Source organism: Typopeltis vanoorti, chromosome 1 (assembly GCF_054136105.1).
Source record: "Typopeltis vanoorti isolate ZY-2024b chromosome 1, IOZ_Tvanoo_1.0, whole genome shotgun sequence".
Taxonomy (NCBI): domain Eukaryota; kingdom Metazoa; phylum Arthropoda; class Arachnida; order Uropygi; family Thelyphonidae; genus Typopeltis; species Typopeltis vanoorti.
This window is the reverse complement of record NC_143549.1, coordinates 177,493,421-177,512,372: the sequence shown is the minus strand read 5'-3', so window position 1 is coordinate 177,512,372 and position 18,952 is coordinate 177,493,421. Positions and strand designations below refer to the sequence as shown.

The following is an 18,952-nucleotide window of genomic DNA, read 5'->3' as shown; positions in this document are numbered from 1 at the left end:
CGCAGTAGTGGAGTACTGTTTATGATAAATGATAACTAATATCCTCTCTGAGTGGAGGATTTGGAGGGCAAGATAGGATATTTAGTGGGGTGTTGCTACAAGCCAGGGGGCATAGAGGGTGAGGAACAGGAGATGTTTATGCAGTTGAGCTTGGCAAAGGCAAGAAGAATTATTATTATTACGTGACACCTCCAGGGAGGCCAAAGACTCATTGAGGGAGAGTACCCACTCCACCAACTTCAACTAACCATAACTACACCAACGCTAACTACCACCACTAGCATTTCGACAGACAATAACAAACACCCATGCTTCTGGCTGGAAAGCAGATATGCTAACCATTCGGCCAACCTAAGAATGATTTTTACGAGAGATTTTAAATTGCAGTAGTATGAACTGGGAAGCAGAAACTGCATGTAGCAATAAGGAGATGAAGAAGGGAACACAATTTGGTGTAAAGTGGATGACAAACAATATCAAACAGGACCTGCAGGTGAAAAAGAGACTATGGAAGAGATATAAATGGGGTAGAGAGCAGACGCATGAAGAATATAAGACTCAGGCCAGGAGAGTGACTAGTATGGTTAGGAAGGCAAAAGAATGATATGAGAAGAGATTGGCCCTGAGATCCTAAGGAATTTTTTTAGCTATTTGGCCAGTAGTAGGAGAAATGAGCGTGGAAGAATGATATTGTTGAATAAAAATGGGAATAGAGTAGACAAAGTGGAGTTGTTCATGCTTTATTGTGGGTATTTTGTCCTGGAAGTAGGTTTTAATACTAGACTGATAGGGCAGGTTTAGAAGTGCAAGAGGAGAGTGTGTTTCAAATACTGAGTACTCTGGATGTCAATAAAGCAGTGGGATTGGATGGAATTTCGCCATGGGTTTTGCATGTGCTAAAGAACTGCTAGCTCTGTTGGCTTGGCTTTTCAATGAGTCTGGCCAAGGGAAAGGTAATCAAGGAGTGGAAGGAGGGTAAAATAATGCCATTGCATAAGAGTGATAGCAGATTGGAAGTGTCAAATTATAGAGTTGTTCGTGTTTCATCAATAGTTAAGATCATGGAGAAATTAGTGAGAGACTATATACATCACTGGGCAGATGGGGATAATGTTATCTGTGAGAGTCAACATGAATTTGTTAAGGGACACTCTTGCTTTAGTAATATGATTGCCGTTTATAATAACGTGACAAGAGCAGTTAATGAGGGAAAGACATTTAGCTGGGCACCACATGATAAGCTGATATTTAAGTTGCAGCGCATGAGTTTAGATGTTAGGTTAGTGAACTGGATTCGGGATTGGTATCAGCAACCTTTTTTTTGGGGGGGGGGGGAATCAAGGAGGCACAAGGTTACAAGTGGAGTCCAACATGGCTCAGACTGGGACCTGTATTTTTTAACCTTTATCTCAATGACATTGCAGGGAGATATTCAGATGTTTGCAGATGTGGTAGTCCTGCAAGAGGATTTGAATAAACTGGACAAATGAATGGAGGTGTCAGTTCAACAGCAAAATGTAATCTTGAAGTTTGGGGTACATCGATGGAAGGCTGCATACTCTGTTGGAGGAAGGGGGGGGGGAAGGATGGAGGAAGGATGATGATTGATAGAAACCTGAAATTCAGGGAACATATTGCAAAAGTGGTGAAGGTAACCCAGGGGGATTGCTGCAATACTGAGTAGGATGCTGATCTGCAGAGATAAGAGTTGTCATTCCATTGTATAAAGCACTGATCAGACCACACTTGGACTACTGTTCTCAAATTTGGTCCCCAGGATTTGAAGGGGATAAATTATTATTATTATGTGACACCTCCAGGGGTCCAAAGACTCATCGAGGGAGAGTGTGCCAACAGCATCGAATGACTGATCCCCATCCATAACTGTGGAAAGCATACAGAGACAGATAACAAAGATCGTTTCAGGGTTATACATGTTGTTTATGAGGATCAGTTGAGGGAATGTAGACTGCAGAGTTTAGTAGATAGAAGGAGAGGTGATATGATTGAGACTTTTAAACTGTTGCGAGGTAGTTACAGGGTTGACACTGGGGAGTTCTTTCACTTGATGGAGCAGGGGGGGGGGGGGGAAAGGAGCAAGGACAAGGGCCATCCCTGGAAGTTACGAAAGGTAGCTGTCAGCAAGATGGTGAGGCGTGGTGACTGAACTGTGGAATGCATTGCCTGATAGAGTGGTGAGAGCATGAATGGTCAATGAGTTTAAGGAGTGGTATGATACTGTTTTTCTAGTAGGGGCCTCACACAATGAGTCTTCTGACTCCATGGAGAATCATAATAATAATAATAACTGGTATTCACCACAAACCAAAAATTGGCAAATCTCCTAAAACCCACTAAATATCAGACACAAAAAGAAATATTTGAACACCACAACATAGTCTATAAATTTCCCTGCCAAAAAGACTGTGATATCACCTACACAGGTTCCACCATCAGGTCTTTATGGGAAAGACTACAAGAACACTTCTGCGATTGTAAAATCCCTATTCCAGAACATTTAAATACTAAAAAACGCAACATCAAAAAAAAAAAAATCAAATACAAAGCACAGGAAAAATGGAAATAGCTGTCCATGCCCTTGAACAAAAATATACCCTGCAGATCGACAAGGCCATCATAGTAGACAGACAGACAAGACAATGAAACAATGCTTAGAATATCGGAAACAATAGCCATAAAGTGTGACATGAACTCTATCAACGTACGCAGGCCCTACATAATCTCCGAGGTTTGGAAGCTACACAACATAAAATTGAGGTCACAACCCTGACCAATAGGCGATAACACAAACACTTCAAAAGCAGAAGCACCTACCCGATCTGACATAGCATCCACTTCCTTCATGTGTTCAGACGACGACCAAGAATAGTCGAAACGGACCGCACCCCTATGGGGCACTCCTAAACAGAAGCAGGCAAATAGCCGTAAATATAATGATAAATTTTTCTCCAACTTAAGATGTGCTAATAGCTAAGTCATTTTTCTTAAATATTTTAATGTTAACAACTCCAAGTGTTTTTACTTTACCATTTGCACTGTTCTACCACTGAGGCATTTGCTTTCACCAACAATCTTGGATAAGCAGTACTCCTGCTTACCACAATATTTGGAGGTTAGTTAATCCTAACTAACCTCCAAATACTTCTGATTTCTTAATATTTAAGTTGCAGCGCATGGGTTTAGATGTTAGGTTAGCGAACTGGATTCGAGATTGTTGCTTATCACCTAAGCAGTTAGATCACTACCTGGTATCGATTTCCTCCCATGCAGCATTGCTGTAATGACTTCATTTTGTCTGACATCATAAAGTAGAAAAGTGAGTAATCTTTGTGATTTCAGTGTTCCATTTCCTTTAATGAACATTTTAGGTATCTACACTGATAAATCAACAGGTTTTTAGTTTTAATATTAAGAAGTTGCATTTTGTAGTACAGAGATATAAAGTTGTGTACTATATTGATGGAACTACAAGATGTGGATGAAATTTGAGATCTGGGATTGCTAGTTGACAGCAGACTTAAACTTAGAAGATATACTGCAAGGACTGCATCGTATTTACACTGACATATAGGGATAAAGTTGTGCTGCTCAGACCACACTTGGATTATTATGACCAGATTTGGTCATCTAGTTTTCACTGTGATGTGGAAAAATTGGAGGAGGTCCAGACAACATCAGGGCTCTGGAATGTTGAATATGGAGAGAGGTTAAAGGAATGGAGTTTAGTGGATAAGAAGCAAAGAGTTGATAGAGATGTTTAAGTTAGTGAGAGGGAAAGAACCAACCAGAAGCCATCACTGGAAGTTGTGTAAGAGTGTGGCAAAGAGGGATATGAGGAGTAGATTTTTTACATGGAAAAAATCCATCCATGTGGTGAATGGACCATATTACAAGAATATGTTGTTAATGCAGGGAGTGTTTGTGATTCAGCATGATAAATATGTTGTCATTTGAATGAATCTCCTATGATGAGTATGTGCTGACTCCATTTGGAGTATGTGAAGATTATTATAATAATTTTTGTTCTTGTCAGAATGTTATACTCTTCAAGTCTCTCTCTTTTCTGGTCCTATAACAAGTTTCACTTACTCCATTTCTTGGATGACTCTCCCTCCACTGGCCATTTCTCCCTATCATCAGTGATATTACACTTCTTCCCTAAGAAGTGTAATATCACTGATGATCTAAGTTTTATTCCCACATCCTTAACTATATCAATTCTTTCTTGTACACACACAAATCCATCATCTGCACTTCTTACATAGTGTCTGCCTTGGGATCACCCTCCCCACACACACACACACACACACACAGTTTCCCTGAATGTTCTTTCTCTCTCATTTTCTTCACTCATGCCACTCACAAGTTCTCCTGCCCTACTTTCCTGTTCTTCCATATCGTCTCTTCCTTTGTCAGGTCTTCCATTTGCTTCAGTCATTACTTTCTCTTGCGGCAACAGTTTCTCCAGCTGACTCACACTAAATCCATTTAAACATAGCTTATCTCTTTTATACAGCTCCATCCATCAAATTCATTCTGCACATTTACAAAATGAACTCCTTTCTCCTCACACAACTCCACTAGCATATCATTCATAATCTACACTCGTCTCAATTCATATCTATGTAAAAAATAATAATAAAAAATTAAAATTAATAAAAACAGGGGAAAAAAATCCTTAGCATACTCATGGTATACTAATGTACTCAGTGCCACCCTGTGGGTAAGAGGTGCCTTTTGTTCAAAGTTATAGTTCAGCACCTCCATAAAACAGAATTTATTATTTATCATCTTGAAATGGCACCCCTCCTTATCAGGTGCCTCTGTGCAGGAACACACCCACATGGAGGCAGTCCTGCATGTACTACAAGCTTACAACCTTTTGAGAGTAGGAATCCTATTAAAAAAAAAAATCATACTGGGGCAACACACTGCCACCTTTCCTACCACATGGTTATCTTTTTACTCTCCTCACACCCATCTTTACATTCTTCTTGTTACAAACCAAATCGCTTTTGCCTACTACCACTACCAACTTTTTTCCCCTAGCTTACTTCTCACATCAAATGCTTCAATCACTCTGTTCATTCCAAGAAAACAAATCTTATCACTTTTTCACTCACCCACTTTTAATAATTGAATCCTCATACAGAACCACTCTCTAATCATTTGATACCTCTTTCATCCTATTTTCCTCATACTTCCAAACAAATGTGTAATTCTCATATCCTTCTACTCTTTGATCACTTTCCTGCTGCCAATCACACTCTCACTGCCTATGCACTTCCACTTGCTACAGCTCACTACTGCATTTCCAGTCACTGCCAGTCATGCTTATTGCTACTGTTTGCATCATTGTCTTTCTAGTAAGTTACCATATCATGATCCTGCTTGCTTTCTTAGCTGCATGCATTTATAATCTCTCATTCTGCCCTTTGCCCACCACTGCTCACATTCAGACACTTCGTAGCATGCTGCACTTCTTACATACTCCCACTCTCTCATCTCTCCTATTATCTTCTTCGTATATTCGTGATAGTGCTTTATGGTATAACAACACCAAGAAAGGAGGAAAAAACTAATTTATTGAACTTACCCATATTTTGTTGGTTTTCTATCCAGTGTCTTTAGTGCAAATTGTATAACTGTTACAAGCACCAAATATATCATTAGAAACCATTCAAATTGTAACTGAAACAGAACCAATGTCTTACCATGGTGGTGCCCTCTGTTCTTTCAGATAACCATAAATTTAATTTTGAGAATCAAACTATCTGGTCTCAGAACGACTGTCTCCCAGATCTTTGGAAAATTAATGAAGTCATACTTGTTGAAGTTGGGGGAAGTGTTTCACAGCAGATACTGATTCTAAAAATAGTCGTTCAGACCTATAGCAAAACTTCTATGTAATACCAATGTCTTCTTCCTATGTAAAGAAGTATTCTGAACATGGTCTGCTAGTCCTGACTTACCACACAGTTATATTGTTGTGTTCTTCAAGGCAGATGTTTAGCAATCTATGCCTGTAAAAGTAGACTAAACTGGAAGCACAAAGAACTCCAGGATGCACAAGAGGATGAAGTTGATGTTTTGGAGAATAGAAAAAGGTATCTAGCTGAATGAATGGCTTGAAAGTGCCATGGAGATTATATTTGCAGAGAACTTGAGCTACCTTTTCTGATGTACCCTTAATTATATGGGATGGAAATAGTTTTGCTATGATCCTGTGTATTGGTTTGAAAAGAGATGGGGAGGGGGGTGCATGCAGTATTTATTCTGTTTTATATGGGTTGTAGCCATTGGCTAAAAAAAGATTGTGAATGCCCCTGAGCTCAGTTTCAAGGGCTGCATCATATGAATATTTAAATAGCCCTGAGTCAGTGAATAATTCTTTTGAGAATGCCATGCTGTTGGGGTTATTTATAGTTATTATAATCAAAGGCAGATAAACTTTTTATCAGCTATTATAATTATATTTTTGTCAATTATTATAACCAAAACTGATAAAGGAAACGTAGCTGTTATTATGGGCCAAATGGATTATGACAGAAAAATGAATCTTCCCCCCTTAAGGATTTCTCCATTTATCCAAATACAGAGATCCTACCAAATCTCAAAATAAAAAGTATATAAATAATTTTTAAAAGTTATATCTTGACCCAAAGAGATTATCAAAAAGCTAAAACCTTTTCATGTAAATCTAAAACCACCAAGATATTGCTAGCCTGATTGGCCGAGTGGTTGGCGTATCTGCTCTCTAGCCAAAAGGCTGCAAGTTCGAATCCCGCCATGGGCATGGATGTTTGTGATTATCTGTGAAAATATTAGTGGTGGAGGGCGGTAGATGCCGTTGGTGAATTGATAGGTGGTGGAGACAGAGAATTGTAGACCAGGCACCCTCCCTCAATGAGTCCTTTGACTACCTAGAGGTGTCACAAATAATAATAATATATGGGGTCCCCAAAATTCACAAACCTAATAACACTCTTTGTTTAATAGTTGACATCATAGACAGCCCAACCTAAAAACTGGCCAAACATTTATCCAAATCATGTCTTCCTCCCCTTCCATGCAACTCTCCCTCTTTTATTAAAAATTCAATACACTTAAAAACATTAAAAAATTTAACCTTCACAGTCTGACACCATGGTCAGCCTTCACATTACTTCACTGTTTATTACTGAAGCTCATATATGAAAATTGGTTTAAAATGCTATTTTGGATTATTTCCATCCTATAGAAATGTATTTAACTAGCTGTATCCCAGCTGTTCTACCATGCTGCAAAACTATAAAAAATTTAAGCAGAATATTATCTGAATTATTTATTAGTTAGCCTGCTTTCTGTTAATAAGGAAATAAACTATCACATTTATAAAATCTATAACTTAGTTTTGATTTAAATACCTCATGGTTAAAAAGGGCGATATATATATATATTGAATGGAATGCGGCTAATAATTGTTTCATAAGGAATTTTCGACATTTTGAAAATGTGCACTATTGTACTTGACCAGGAGCCTTGTTCTCTAAAATCCCTTTTGGGCGCCAACGTGTTTGTTTTGAAATCGGATCAGTACAACATATACACATAAAAGATTTATTGGAAAGGTTGTGCGTGTTTATATATATATATATATAATTTCCAAAAGCATTATAAAATAAAAACATACGCTACCTAAATATTGCAGCCTGTTCTCTCTTGCTATTTCCCCTCTTTCTTTTTAATCACCCTTGTCAAACGTTGCAACTAATAGTTCGTTTAAGTTTATTTCTTTTATTTTTTATTACACTTAGAATAAACAATTCACCACAGTCCTTGCTTTTCACTTTCTTATGCCGCGCGAAACTGCTGCTTTCCGTTATCACGTAAGCCTAACCTGTAATGGAATGGAATGGGTAAAGAAAACGTGTCTGCTTGTGATTTGTCTCATTTTCGAAAAATGTGAAAAGACACAAAACGATCTCGCTCTTTTTTTTTTTTTAATCTCATGAAAGAGTGTGTGTGTGTATATATATATATATATATATACACACACAACTCGGAGGGGTTGGGCCCCCCCCAGTATGTATATATATATATATATATATATATATATATATATATATATATATATATATATATATATATATATATATATATTAGAATAACATACAGAAATCGATGTTAAAAGAAAATAATAACAGCTATAAATAACTTGCATGTTTTTCAAGGCGTTATCAAAAAATTATAAACTACGATTGAAGATGTTTTTTTTTTACATCTGATATATTTTTTTCTTTGATGTTCAAAATAAAAATATCTAAAATATAATAAATAACAAATTGATAATCTCCACCTTTGTTTTTTTCGTCCAGTTTATTGCGAGATTATATTAGTCATTGCAGCAGAGGCGTAGCTAGAGGTGGGGGGGGCGGTCCGCTCTTTGAACATTTGTAGTTAATTCTATTGTAATACTACTGCGAATTTTTCTCATAATTACTGTAAGTGTTGCTAGTTGTAAGAGGAGTTTTTCTAAATAAAATTTATTAAGAATTACCTATATTACTATGAAATAGACTTCGCCAATGTCATCGACGATTTTGCTAACAGAAAAGCAAGAAAAATAACATTTTAGAATGTTGGAATTAAAGTTTTACTTCAAAAATAAACTGTTTTAATTTATTTCCCTAGACATCGTTTTGACTTTTTGTAGTATTTTTGATGTGTATTGAGAGGGCGGCAAAAGCTCTAGTTACACCACTGCTTGCAGTACTATGCCACTAACTACTTTTTTTTTTTTTTTTTTTTTTTTTTTTTTTTTTTTTTTTTAATAATGAATGAAAAAATGTATATAAGAAGTATTTCTATGCACATCAGTACTAAATATCACGCAACTAGGATCACTTATAGTGGCGTCAGCAGATAATGCTGGGCCTGGGAGAAAACTTTCTGAGCCCTCTGAAGTGGGAGGGGAAAAAAGCAGAATGTTGTAATTTATTGCCATTTTCATTTACAAAGCAATATCTGACCTCTCACCCCATTTTTGTTGGAGCTGGTTACATCTGAGTTCTTGCATAAGATGTTGAGTCAGATCATGCCACACCTCAAGCTATGTTTAGAATTCCATTATTATTATTACCACTAGACCAGTGTGAAATCAAAAGATTCTCAGGAGGTTCTAACTATCAAACTTTGACATTATGTATGATAGTCTCATAGTGCAAGGGTATTGCAAAAACTGATGTGTCTAATTACTGACCTATCAGTATCTCTTGTCTAGTATTGGTGATGATTTTAGACAAGCTGGTAAGAACTTGTATACAGGAATAGGTTGACAAACTATACCTTGCAAGTTTACTAAAACGAGTTCATCTCTGAGTAGTTTGCTCATATTTTATAATATGAAATAAAGGAAATGGATACACTATGATATTGTTGAATAATGCTAATGCATTTCATGGGATACCACCACACAAGAGGCTGTTACATAAACTATGAAAGGAAAAATGCTATAAAAAGTATTGCTGCGCACATAAGTACTAAATGCCACAAAAATAGGATCACATCCAGTGGCGTCTACAGCTAATGCTGGGCCTGGGAAAAAAATAATAAAACAGAATTCTGTAATTATTTAGAATATAAGCTATTGAATTGGATAAACAGGTGGCTGACATACAGATATTAGAAAGTGGTATGTGGGTGTTGTGAATCTGCTAGATTGAAGATGACCAGTGGTGTTTCCTTGGAGATCATTCCTTGGACTACTTTTGTTCAATCTCTGCATTAATTATAGTGAAGCATGGAATAGTGCCTGAATCAATATCAGAGGAAGAGTTGTGGAGTGTCTGCTCAACAACAATAATCTCTCCCTCTTGAATACAGAAAGCATAACATTCTTTCATATAGGCATATGTAAGTGAATGTTATCCACTGCCATTGACTTAACCATCAGCTTGCCTTCCCTTCTCCCACTGTTTAAGTGGAAAACTGATGACAGCTTATTTGAGAGCAACCACTTTCCCCATGATATCCAATTTTTTTTTTCAAAGGGGCAACCCTGTGCTACATCATAGATATCAAGAAGGAAAATCGAGCAGGCTCACTGGTTCACCTTCTCCTGCTAGGAATTTAGCTCTACAAAGTTGAGCTCCTCTCCTATCATTAATGCAGTCAATCATGTGGCAGTGTATTACACAAACTCCGCAACTAAAATTCCCAAAACATGCATTAAGTTTACACTTTCTCCTTAAACCATGGTGAAACCCTGATGGCTTGGTAGCTAAAAAACACAGAAGAAAGTTTGGAGTATCTTTTGTAGATACCACATGGAACAACAAATTCCTTTGCTCTGTGACATACATGAACATGATGCATCCCTTCTCAAAGCTAAAAACAATCTTTGATTCAATAAACATTTCCTGTAACAAGAGCAACCAACAACAAAGAAATGCAGATGAAATGTAGAAAATGAACTGCAGATTTACTACTTACTCACTTTCCATCCTTGAACGTAAAGGATGCATAATTGCCAACAATGGGGAGAGATATTTGCCAAAACATCAGCAACATCTTGTCCCCTTTAGTTCTTTGCAGGAAAATAATAAATTCTGTTCTCTTTGAGTGACCCAGAAGACTACAACAGACCATTTACAAGAAATGAAAGCTGCTTTGCTTAAATGTTACCCAAATGCTGTTGGACCAGATAACATCCATTATAAGGTGGACAGATATCTGTCACCAGCTGTCAAGGATCAACTACTGTGATTGTTAAACAGAATTTTCTGTAAAAACGTTTTTTAGATAGTTGGCAAAAGATGACTATTATTAATTTCATGGCTATTTAGCCTATTTTTCCCAGAAATAATACTGGTGATTATTGTTACCTTTCCCAGGCCAGGGAAGGATACCAAATTTCCAATAAACTGTCAACCAATTGTTCTGACTTGCTGCATGTGCAAGAATCTGGAATAAAAACGGTTAACTCTTGTCTTTTATGGTTTCTGAAGAGAAACAACCTGTTTTTCCAGAATGCAATTATCCAGTCCAATTGTAAGCACCCATTTCAGATGCCTTTCTAAAATATGAGCACATAGTCTTTCTTTCATATGAAAAAAAGCATATGATACTGCCTAGAGATTTGGAATATTGAAAGACCTACACAACTTTAATCTCAAAAGGAATTTCGCTTTCTCTTTATCAAGAACTTTTTATCCAACAGTATCTTTTGAGTCCAAGTGGCGACTACTCTCTCCTGACCATGTATCCAAGAGGAGGGCAAGATTAAGTGTCATGTTTTTGCACTCAAGATTAAATTGATAAACAAACTACTTCCTCCACTGTAAGTAATGCCCTCTATGTGGATGACTTTATCATCTGCCTAGAGATTTGGAATATTGAAAGACCTACACAACTTTAATCTCAAAAGGAATTTTGCTTTCTCTTTATCAAGAACTTTTTATCCAACAGTATCTTTTGAGTCCAAGTGGCGACTACTCTCTCCTGACCATGTATCCAAGAGGAGGGCAAGATTAAGTGTCATGTTTTTGCACTCAAGATTAAATTGATAAACAAACTACTTCCTCCACTGTAAGTAATGCCCTCTATGTGGATGACTTTATCATCTTCTATCATTCATGTAATATGATAGAAAGAGAGCTGCAACAAACTATTGACCATCTTTCAAAATGAACTCTTGTGAATGGATTCAGATTTAGAATATATTTTCTTTGCATTTTTGCTGTAAATGTGGGCTCCATCTCAACTTATTTTGCCAATGGTGAGAGAATCTATGCAACATTCCTCAGTGCCATAGAACATTTGGGTGAATACTCTTAAAGACTCTAGATATTAGAATATACAGTATTGCACTGACACCATCAAATAAACTATTACTGTGTCATTCATAGAAACCATCATGCAGTTATTCTTTTTTGAGGCTACCCAAACATCCAATCCTTTCTCTTATCTACCAGCATCTCTGTCAAGCTCTTAAAATAGTATATGCTAATTTTTTAACAGGTAGTTAAAAATCAGACTGTAGTAGAATTTCTACTATCTTGCCAGACAGCATAATATCTGCCCAGATATTACGCTGGTCCTCCACATGGCCTTTAAAGAAATACAGAGAACCGACCAGGGCTTCTGACCTAATGTCCAATCCTCACCTTCTCATGGTGCACCATGCTGCGTATCTACCTGGATTCTGAATGAATGAGGATGAGCTGGCAATATTGGGGTTTAGCCGACCAAATTGTATTCTTATTGGCTTAAACCAAAATAAAAACTGATGGTACAACATAATAAAAAAATTGCATGCCGGATGGGGCGTTGCCCGGTTAAACAAGGCCCCCTGTTGTTTTCACCAGGGTGAACAGCGAAAAGTCAGCTACTGCAACAAACCATAAAACACACCCCAACTCAATATCACCAAAGTTGAATATCGGTACTATCAACATAACAAGCCTGGATGGCAAAGAAATGGAGCTAGCTGAGGAATTAGATAAGTACCAGATCGATATAATAGGGGTGACTGAAACATAAAAGACAAAAACTGGTTAGACCTTTCTCAGCAATAAATACAAAATGTTATATTCAGGCAATGACAATCAACGAAAAGAAGGAGTAGCCATAGTATTCAACACTAAATACAAGGCTAATCTTCTTGAATGGCAGGCAGTCTCAAGTAGCATGATGTGTTCATATATGAGAATGGGGAACTGGACAATGAGACTTATTTGTGCCTGTGGTCCCACAGAAGGCTTTACTGAGGTAGAAATGGAAGAATTTTTGGAGGTTCTAGAGAAAGGCTACTGACACAATGAAAAAGGAAAAGTTGGTCCTTGTTGGGGATCTAAATAGCAGAGTAGGAAGTGATTGTGAGACATACAAAAATCTTTTGGGAAAATTTGGAGAAAAGAGCAAAGCTAATAATAATGGCAAATACCTGTTGGATTTCTGCTCAGAACATGGACTGGTTATTACTAACACCATGTTCCAACATAAAAATGTGCACAAATTCACATGGAGAGAAGAGGCAAGGAATAAGAAAAGTCTCATCGACTACATTATTGTTGATAGTGATGTTTTCTCCCTGGTGCAGGACACCAGAGTGTACAGAGGATTTGAAATTGGAAGTGATCACTATTTAGTCTTGAGCAGAATAAAATTGAATTTCATATTGAAAAGAATAACATGTAAGAAAGTTTTAAAGCGAATAAAAGTTGAGCTGTTCTCAGATGTGAACTGTAGACTAAAATACACAAATATTTTTGAAGATAAAATGAAACAGTTTGAGAACAGGAACCAAACCTTGGAAATTCAGTGGCAAACTCTGAAGAAAACATTGATTGATTCAGCCAGAGAGGCATGTGGTGAGGTTGTCTGCAAGGAAAGAAAAATCAGAACTCCATGGTGGACACAAGAAGGAAAAGAAGAAAGCATATCAAAAGTTCCTGGCAAATAAGTCAGCTTTTGCTCTTACAGAATAAGAAAGCTAAACAAAAGTCATGGGAGAACTTTGGCAAGAACAAAGAAAATAAATATCAAGCAGGTGGAAAAATATTCTGGAGGTTGTTGAAAAAGCTCAGAAATGGAGGAAAGAGTGCTGTAAAAGGAATTAGAGATGATAAAGGTGACATGAAAACAGGAGAAAAAGATATCCTTGAAGTATGGAGTAATTACTTCGAAAAATTGCTATATGAAACAAGCAGTGATAGCACAGTGGTAAAAAATACTCAACAGGCAAACAGTCAAGAATACATTTCCATACTTGAAGTAGAAAAAGCCACCAAAGGCTTGAAATATGGAAAGGCAGCAGGAGTAATGATATTCGACCAGAAATGTGGAAGTATGGCGGTATATAAGCCTTACAGTGGCTGCACTGCATAGTTCAGAATGCCTGGACAGAAAGACAAATTCCTGATGTACTATAAGAGCTCTACTCCAATCCAATGATTGGAGTAGAGCTCTTATAGTACCCATATATAAAAAAGGGAAATAAAACTGAATGTGAGAATTACAGAGGTATTTCTCTACTGAATGTTCCTGGTAAGATTTATGCTAGTATACTTGAGAAACAGTTGGGAAGAATTGTGGAAGAAAAGCTTAGTGAAGAACAAGCTGGATTCAAACCAAATAGAAGCTGTCAGGATCAGATCTTCATTTTACGACAAATAGTTGAGAAATCATGGGAATATAACAAAGATCTGTATTTCAAGTTTTGTCGATCTGGAAAAGGCATATGACAAGGTGCCAAGAGAGAAGCTATTCCTTACGCTACAGTTATATAGTGTCAATGGGGCATTATATCAAGCAATACTTAATCTTTATTTGAGTTGTAAACCAGCAGTTAGTTGAAGGAAGTACAGGAAGATGGTTTAATGTTAAATCTGGTGTGAGACAAGGATGTACATTATCTCCCCTTTTATTCATTATCTATATGGATCATATTATGAAGGAAAGTCGTATTAAACCTGATTTCAAAATTGCAGATGTTAATGTCAGCTCTTTGCTTTATGCTGACGATGTTATACTTCTATATAAATCTGCTACAAGTCTGCAAGATTCCCTGACTAAATCGAATAACTGTTGTAATAGATATGGTATGAAGGTCAGCAATAAAAAGACAAAGACAATGAAAATAGGCAGAATCATTGAAAATGTCAACTGTGTTGTGAATGGAGAACCTGTGGAACAAGTAATAAATTTCAGCTACTTAGGCACGATTTTTGGTGAAGATGGTAAATTAAATGTGGAAATAGACAACAGAATCAACAAAGCTGGTATGGTAACAAGTCAATTGAATAAATTCATTTGGAATAAGAAAGAAATTAGTCAGAACGCGAAATTAGCTGTATACATGACAGTGTTCAAACCAGTTTTAACGTATGGATCTGAGAGCTGGTCAGAAGTAAAACACTTGACCAAAGACTCGAGACCGCAGATATGAGAGTCCTGAGAAAGATTATAGGCATGAACAGATGGCATCAATGGCAATATCGTATTAAAAAACGAGGATATTAGGAAAGAACTTGACATTTTCAGCATTCAGGAATGCGTTAGCAGAGCTAATCTAAGATGGTATGGACATTTAAACAGAATGGGTGAAGAAAGATTAGCAAAACAGGTGTTCTCTGCCAGGTTGGCAGGAAAACGAACCAGAGGAAGACCAAGATATAGATGGATTGATACGGTACAAAGTGCCTTAGATGATAGAAATATAAGATCTGATAATGTTGGTCTTGACAAGTTACAGACTGATTTGGAGGAAAATTGTAGATAGGAAGTTAGTAATGATGTAAATTTTTCGTGTAGTAGTATCATATCCTGTACACCCCTTGAGGGTACATGACAGGAATTGATGATGATAAAATTCTCAAAAACTTAATTGCCATTCACTGAAATACTGATTAGTCTATAATTTGCCAATGCTGTCTTGGAACGTTCATGCAGTTGAACTATTTATGACCCCTTTCCACTCTGATGGCAGCTTCCTAAAAGGTCAAGGTGCTGCCAATTCTTTTGCACAAGTTCTTGACCTTTAGGTTTAGTGGTGCAGAGACAGCTAAGGTCATATTCTGCCACTACGTGAGGTAATAAATACATAGTAAATATGTACATAAAAAGAGCATAAACAGCTATGAAAATGTATAAAAAGAAGTGTAAAAAAAATTCACAAAAACAATACATAAATACATAAACATACATAAATAAGCTGTGTGCTAAAACTTTACATATGCAATATGTACACAATTTATATAAGGTGATAAAGGTTAATACTTTGGAAAAATTTAAAAATGAAATGACTCTGATAAAACTGGCCTGAACATATTGGGCTCAGACAGATTATGAATGGCTAAAATAGTAACTGCATTGATTAATGAAATGAGGACATATTAAATCATCTAGATATTAGGATGGACACCATCAAATATACTGTTGCTGTGCCATTCATAGAAAAAAACAAGCATGCAGATTTTCCAAATTGGAATTTATCGATGTTATCCATAGTTCTTTAATTATTATTATTATTATTATTATTATTTAGGCCTCCAAGGAGTCAAAAGACTCATTGCGGGAGGTCCTTCCTAGGAAACACAAGTCTATCACAACTCATCATGGGAGGTCCCTCCTAGGAAACACAGTCTCTCATACCCCTCCTTAACACGTTCATTGCCAAGCTGAAAATTGGAATTTCGTGTGGTGGCCAAATTTTTTTTACTTGATAGCGACGTTAACGCGATATCATGTGATTGGCAATGAACGTGTTAAACTCATTGACCGTTGTCACCTTCACCACTCTATCAGGCAATGCATTCCAAGATTCAACCACCCTCCATGCAAAGAAACCACTCCTCATCCTCTTGCTCTCAGTTTCTTTTTAACTTCCAGGGATGGCGCCCTTGTTATTTGGACCCCTAAGGCCTTTGACAGGATACCACATGAAATTCTAATCAGTAAACTGCAGCATATGGGGATGGATATAAGATTGGTGAGATATCAGAGAGTGGTTTATTCAGGAGTAGAGTCCAAAAGACGACCTGTGACTAGTGGTGTGCCACAGGGTTCTGTTCTTGGACCTCTACTGTTTTAATTTGTATACTAACAATATAGCAATAGCAAAGGATCTGAGAGCAACTGTTCATTTGTTTGCTGATTATACAAAGTTGGGTAAAGCAATAGTGAATGCACTGGATGTCAAAATTTTGCAGGATGATTTGGATAGTTTGGAAGACTGGGCTAAGGAGAATGGATGTCAATTTAATGTGGCAAAATGTAAGGTTATGCATTTTGGGGTGAAAAGATTAGCAGCAGTATACCACATTGGTGAAACTGTACTCCAGGAGATTGATGAGGCCAGGGATTTGGGAGTGTTGGTGGATAGGGAGCACATCGCAAAAGTGGCTAAATCAGCTCATCAAATCACTTGGTTGCTGAAAAATACTCTGATGAGCTGAGACAAACAGGTTATTGTTCCTCTGTATTGAGCCTTGATAAGACCCCACCTAGACTATACCCAGATTTGGGCACCAGGGTTTCTTCTTGATGGGAAGGAGGTGGAGAGGATCCAGAGACGAGTGACCAAGATGATAGCTGGTCTATGGAATTAACCTTATGAGAACAGGTGTGAGGATTTGTGGGTTGCAGAAAAGGGGTGATATGATTGAGACATTCAAATTACAGAAGGGTTTCTATAAGATTAATTTACAAGATAGTTTTGAGAATAGGACTGGTGGTGGGATGACTAGGGGCCATCCATGGAAGCTGCGCAAGAGTGTGGTTAGCAAGGGTGTCAACCTAGGTTTTTTTGCTTGGAGAGTGGTGAATGGGCTGCCAGTGTTGTGGGTGCCATGACTGTAAATGAGTTCAAGGCAAAGTATGATAGATACTGTGTGAATGTTGAATAGTTGTTCTTGACATGATGTTAGGGCCTCCCTCGATGAGTGTAAGGACTGCTTGGAGTTGCCCGTAATAATAATAATTATTATTATTACCACCCCAAGACCTCATGGAGTCAAAGACTCATCTGGGAGGTCCTTTTATCACACACACACACACACACTGCTCATCATACTGTGTTTTAAACACATTCAAACTCTTTGCAGACACCACATTCTCAGTCAAGGCATTCCAATCATTCACAACTCTGCATGAAAAAAACCTGCCTCTCACACCCTCTTTCTACAGTTTCCAGGGATCTCCCCTGATCTCCCACTATTCTCTGTAAAACTTCTCCAGCATTGATCCTATAACAACCCCTTACCAACTTGTCTCTATCATATCTCCCCTCTTCCTCCTGTCCACCAGACTCTGCAAATTACATCTTCTCAATCTTTCCTCATACTCGACATTCTAGAGGTCAGAAACTAACTTAGTCAGTCTCCTTTGGTCCCTTTCCAACACCTCTTCATCCTTCTGAAAACCCGGTGACCAAATCTGGGCACAATAGTCCATGTGTGGCCTAATCAAAGCCTTATACAACGGAACAAGAATCTCCCTACTTCTATACATCAGTGTCTTCCACATCATTCCCAGAAGCCTTTGTGTTGTCTTCACAATTTTGACTATGTGTCCCCTAAATTTCAGATCCTTATCCACTATCACCCCCAGATCTCTTATTTCCTCCACCTCCAACAATATATCCTCACTAAGCCTAAATTCTGCATCCCATCTTTGTTTTCCAAATTTTAAAACCTTACATTTTGCAACATTGAACTCACATCCCCATTTACGTGCCCAATCATTCAATTTATTCAAGTCTTCCTGTAAGGCCACAACATCTTCTCTACACTTCATGATTCGTCCCAACTTTGCATCATCTGCAAACAACTGAATATCTCCATCCAAATCTTCACCTATATCATTAATATACAAATTAAACAGTAATGGACCTCTAACAGACCCCTGAGGCACTCCACTAGTGACTTTTTTGTCATCCTCACACTAGCACACGTACACCTACACATGTGGATATTTATAAAAATAATATCATAATGAACATTAAAAAAATCTATTAATCAAAACTAGTACATTTGTATACATATATGATTACTCCTAATATCCTTATAGCAAGAAAATTATTACATCTGAAATACAAAAATTATGAAAAAGTAATCTTTTGGGCTTTTGCTTTCGTAGAGCGAGTGTAAGTTTTAATTTCGAGAAACTCCTTTCTGGATTTGCTACCAATACTGGCAATGTCGAAAAAATTCTCAGAGCAATAAACACATTTTTAACACTATTCTCTAAATTATTTTTGCATATGTATGACAGGACATCTAATGAGGAAATATTTTCTAGAATTCGCCTTGCTATTATTTGTAATTCACTACATAAATCTGTTCCATCAATATCTTACATCAATGTAGGATCATCAGCGAGCACCAGGACAGCTTGACTTATTTCATTTTTTTATTATTAATCAAAGTTTTACTAATTTTTTTCGAAGGTT

The 18,952-nt window shown here is 37.2% G+C and overlaps 2 protein-coding genes across 2 annotated transcripts in view; one reads left to right on the top strand and one right to left on the bottom strand.

Moving 5' to 3' along the window:
- Positions 1-7,891, bottom strand: part of Pep (Protein on ecdysone puffs) — a 92,389-nt gene extending 84,498 nt beyond the window's left edge. The window contains exon 1 of the mRNA XM_090400209.1: positions 7,699-7,891. The gene's annotated coding sequence lies outside the window, so the exon portion shown is untranslated. The remainder of the gene's footprint in view (positions 1-7,698) is intronic.
- The window catches only part of LOC150110669 (suppressor APC domain-containing protein 2-like), a 128,807-nt gene that overhangs the window by 15,188 nt on the left and 94,667 nt on the right, over positions 1-18,952 (top strand). The window lies entirely within an intron of this gene.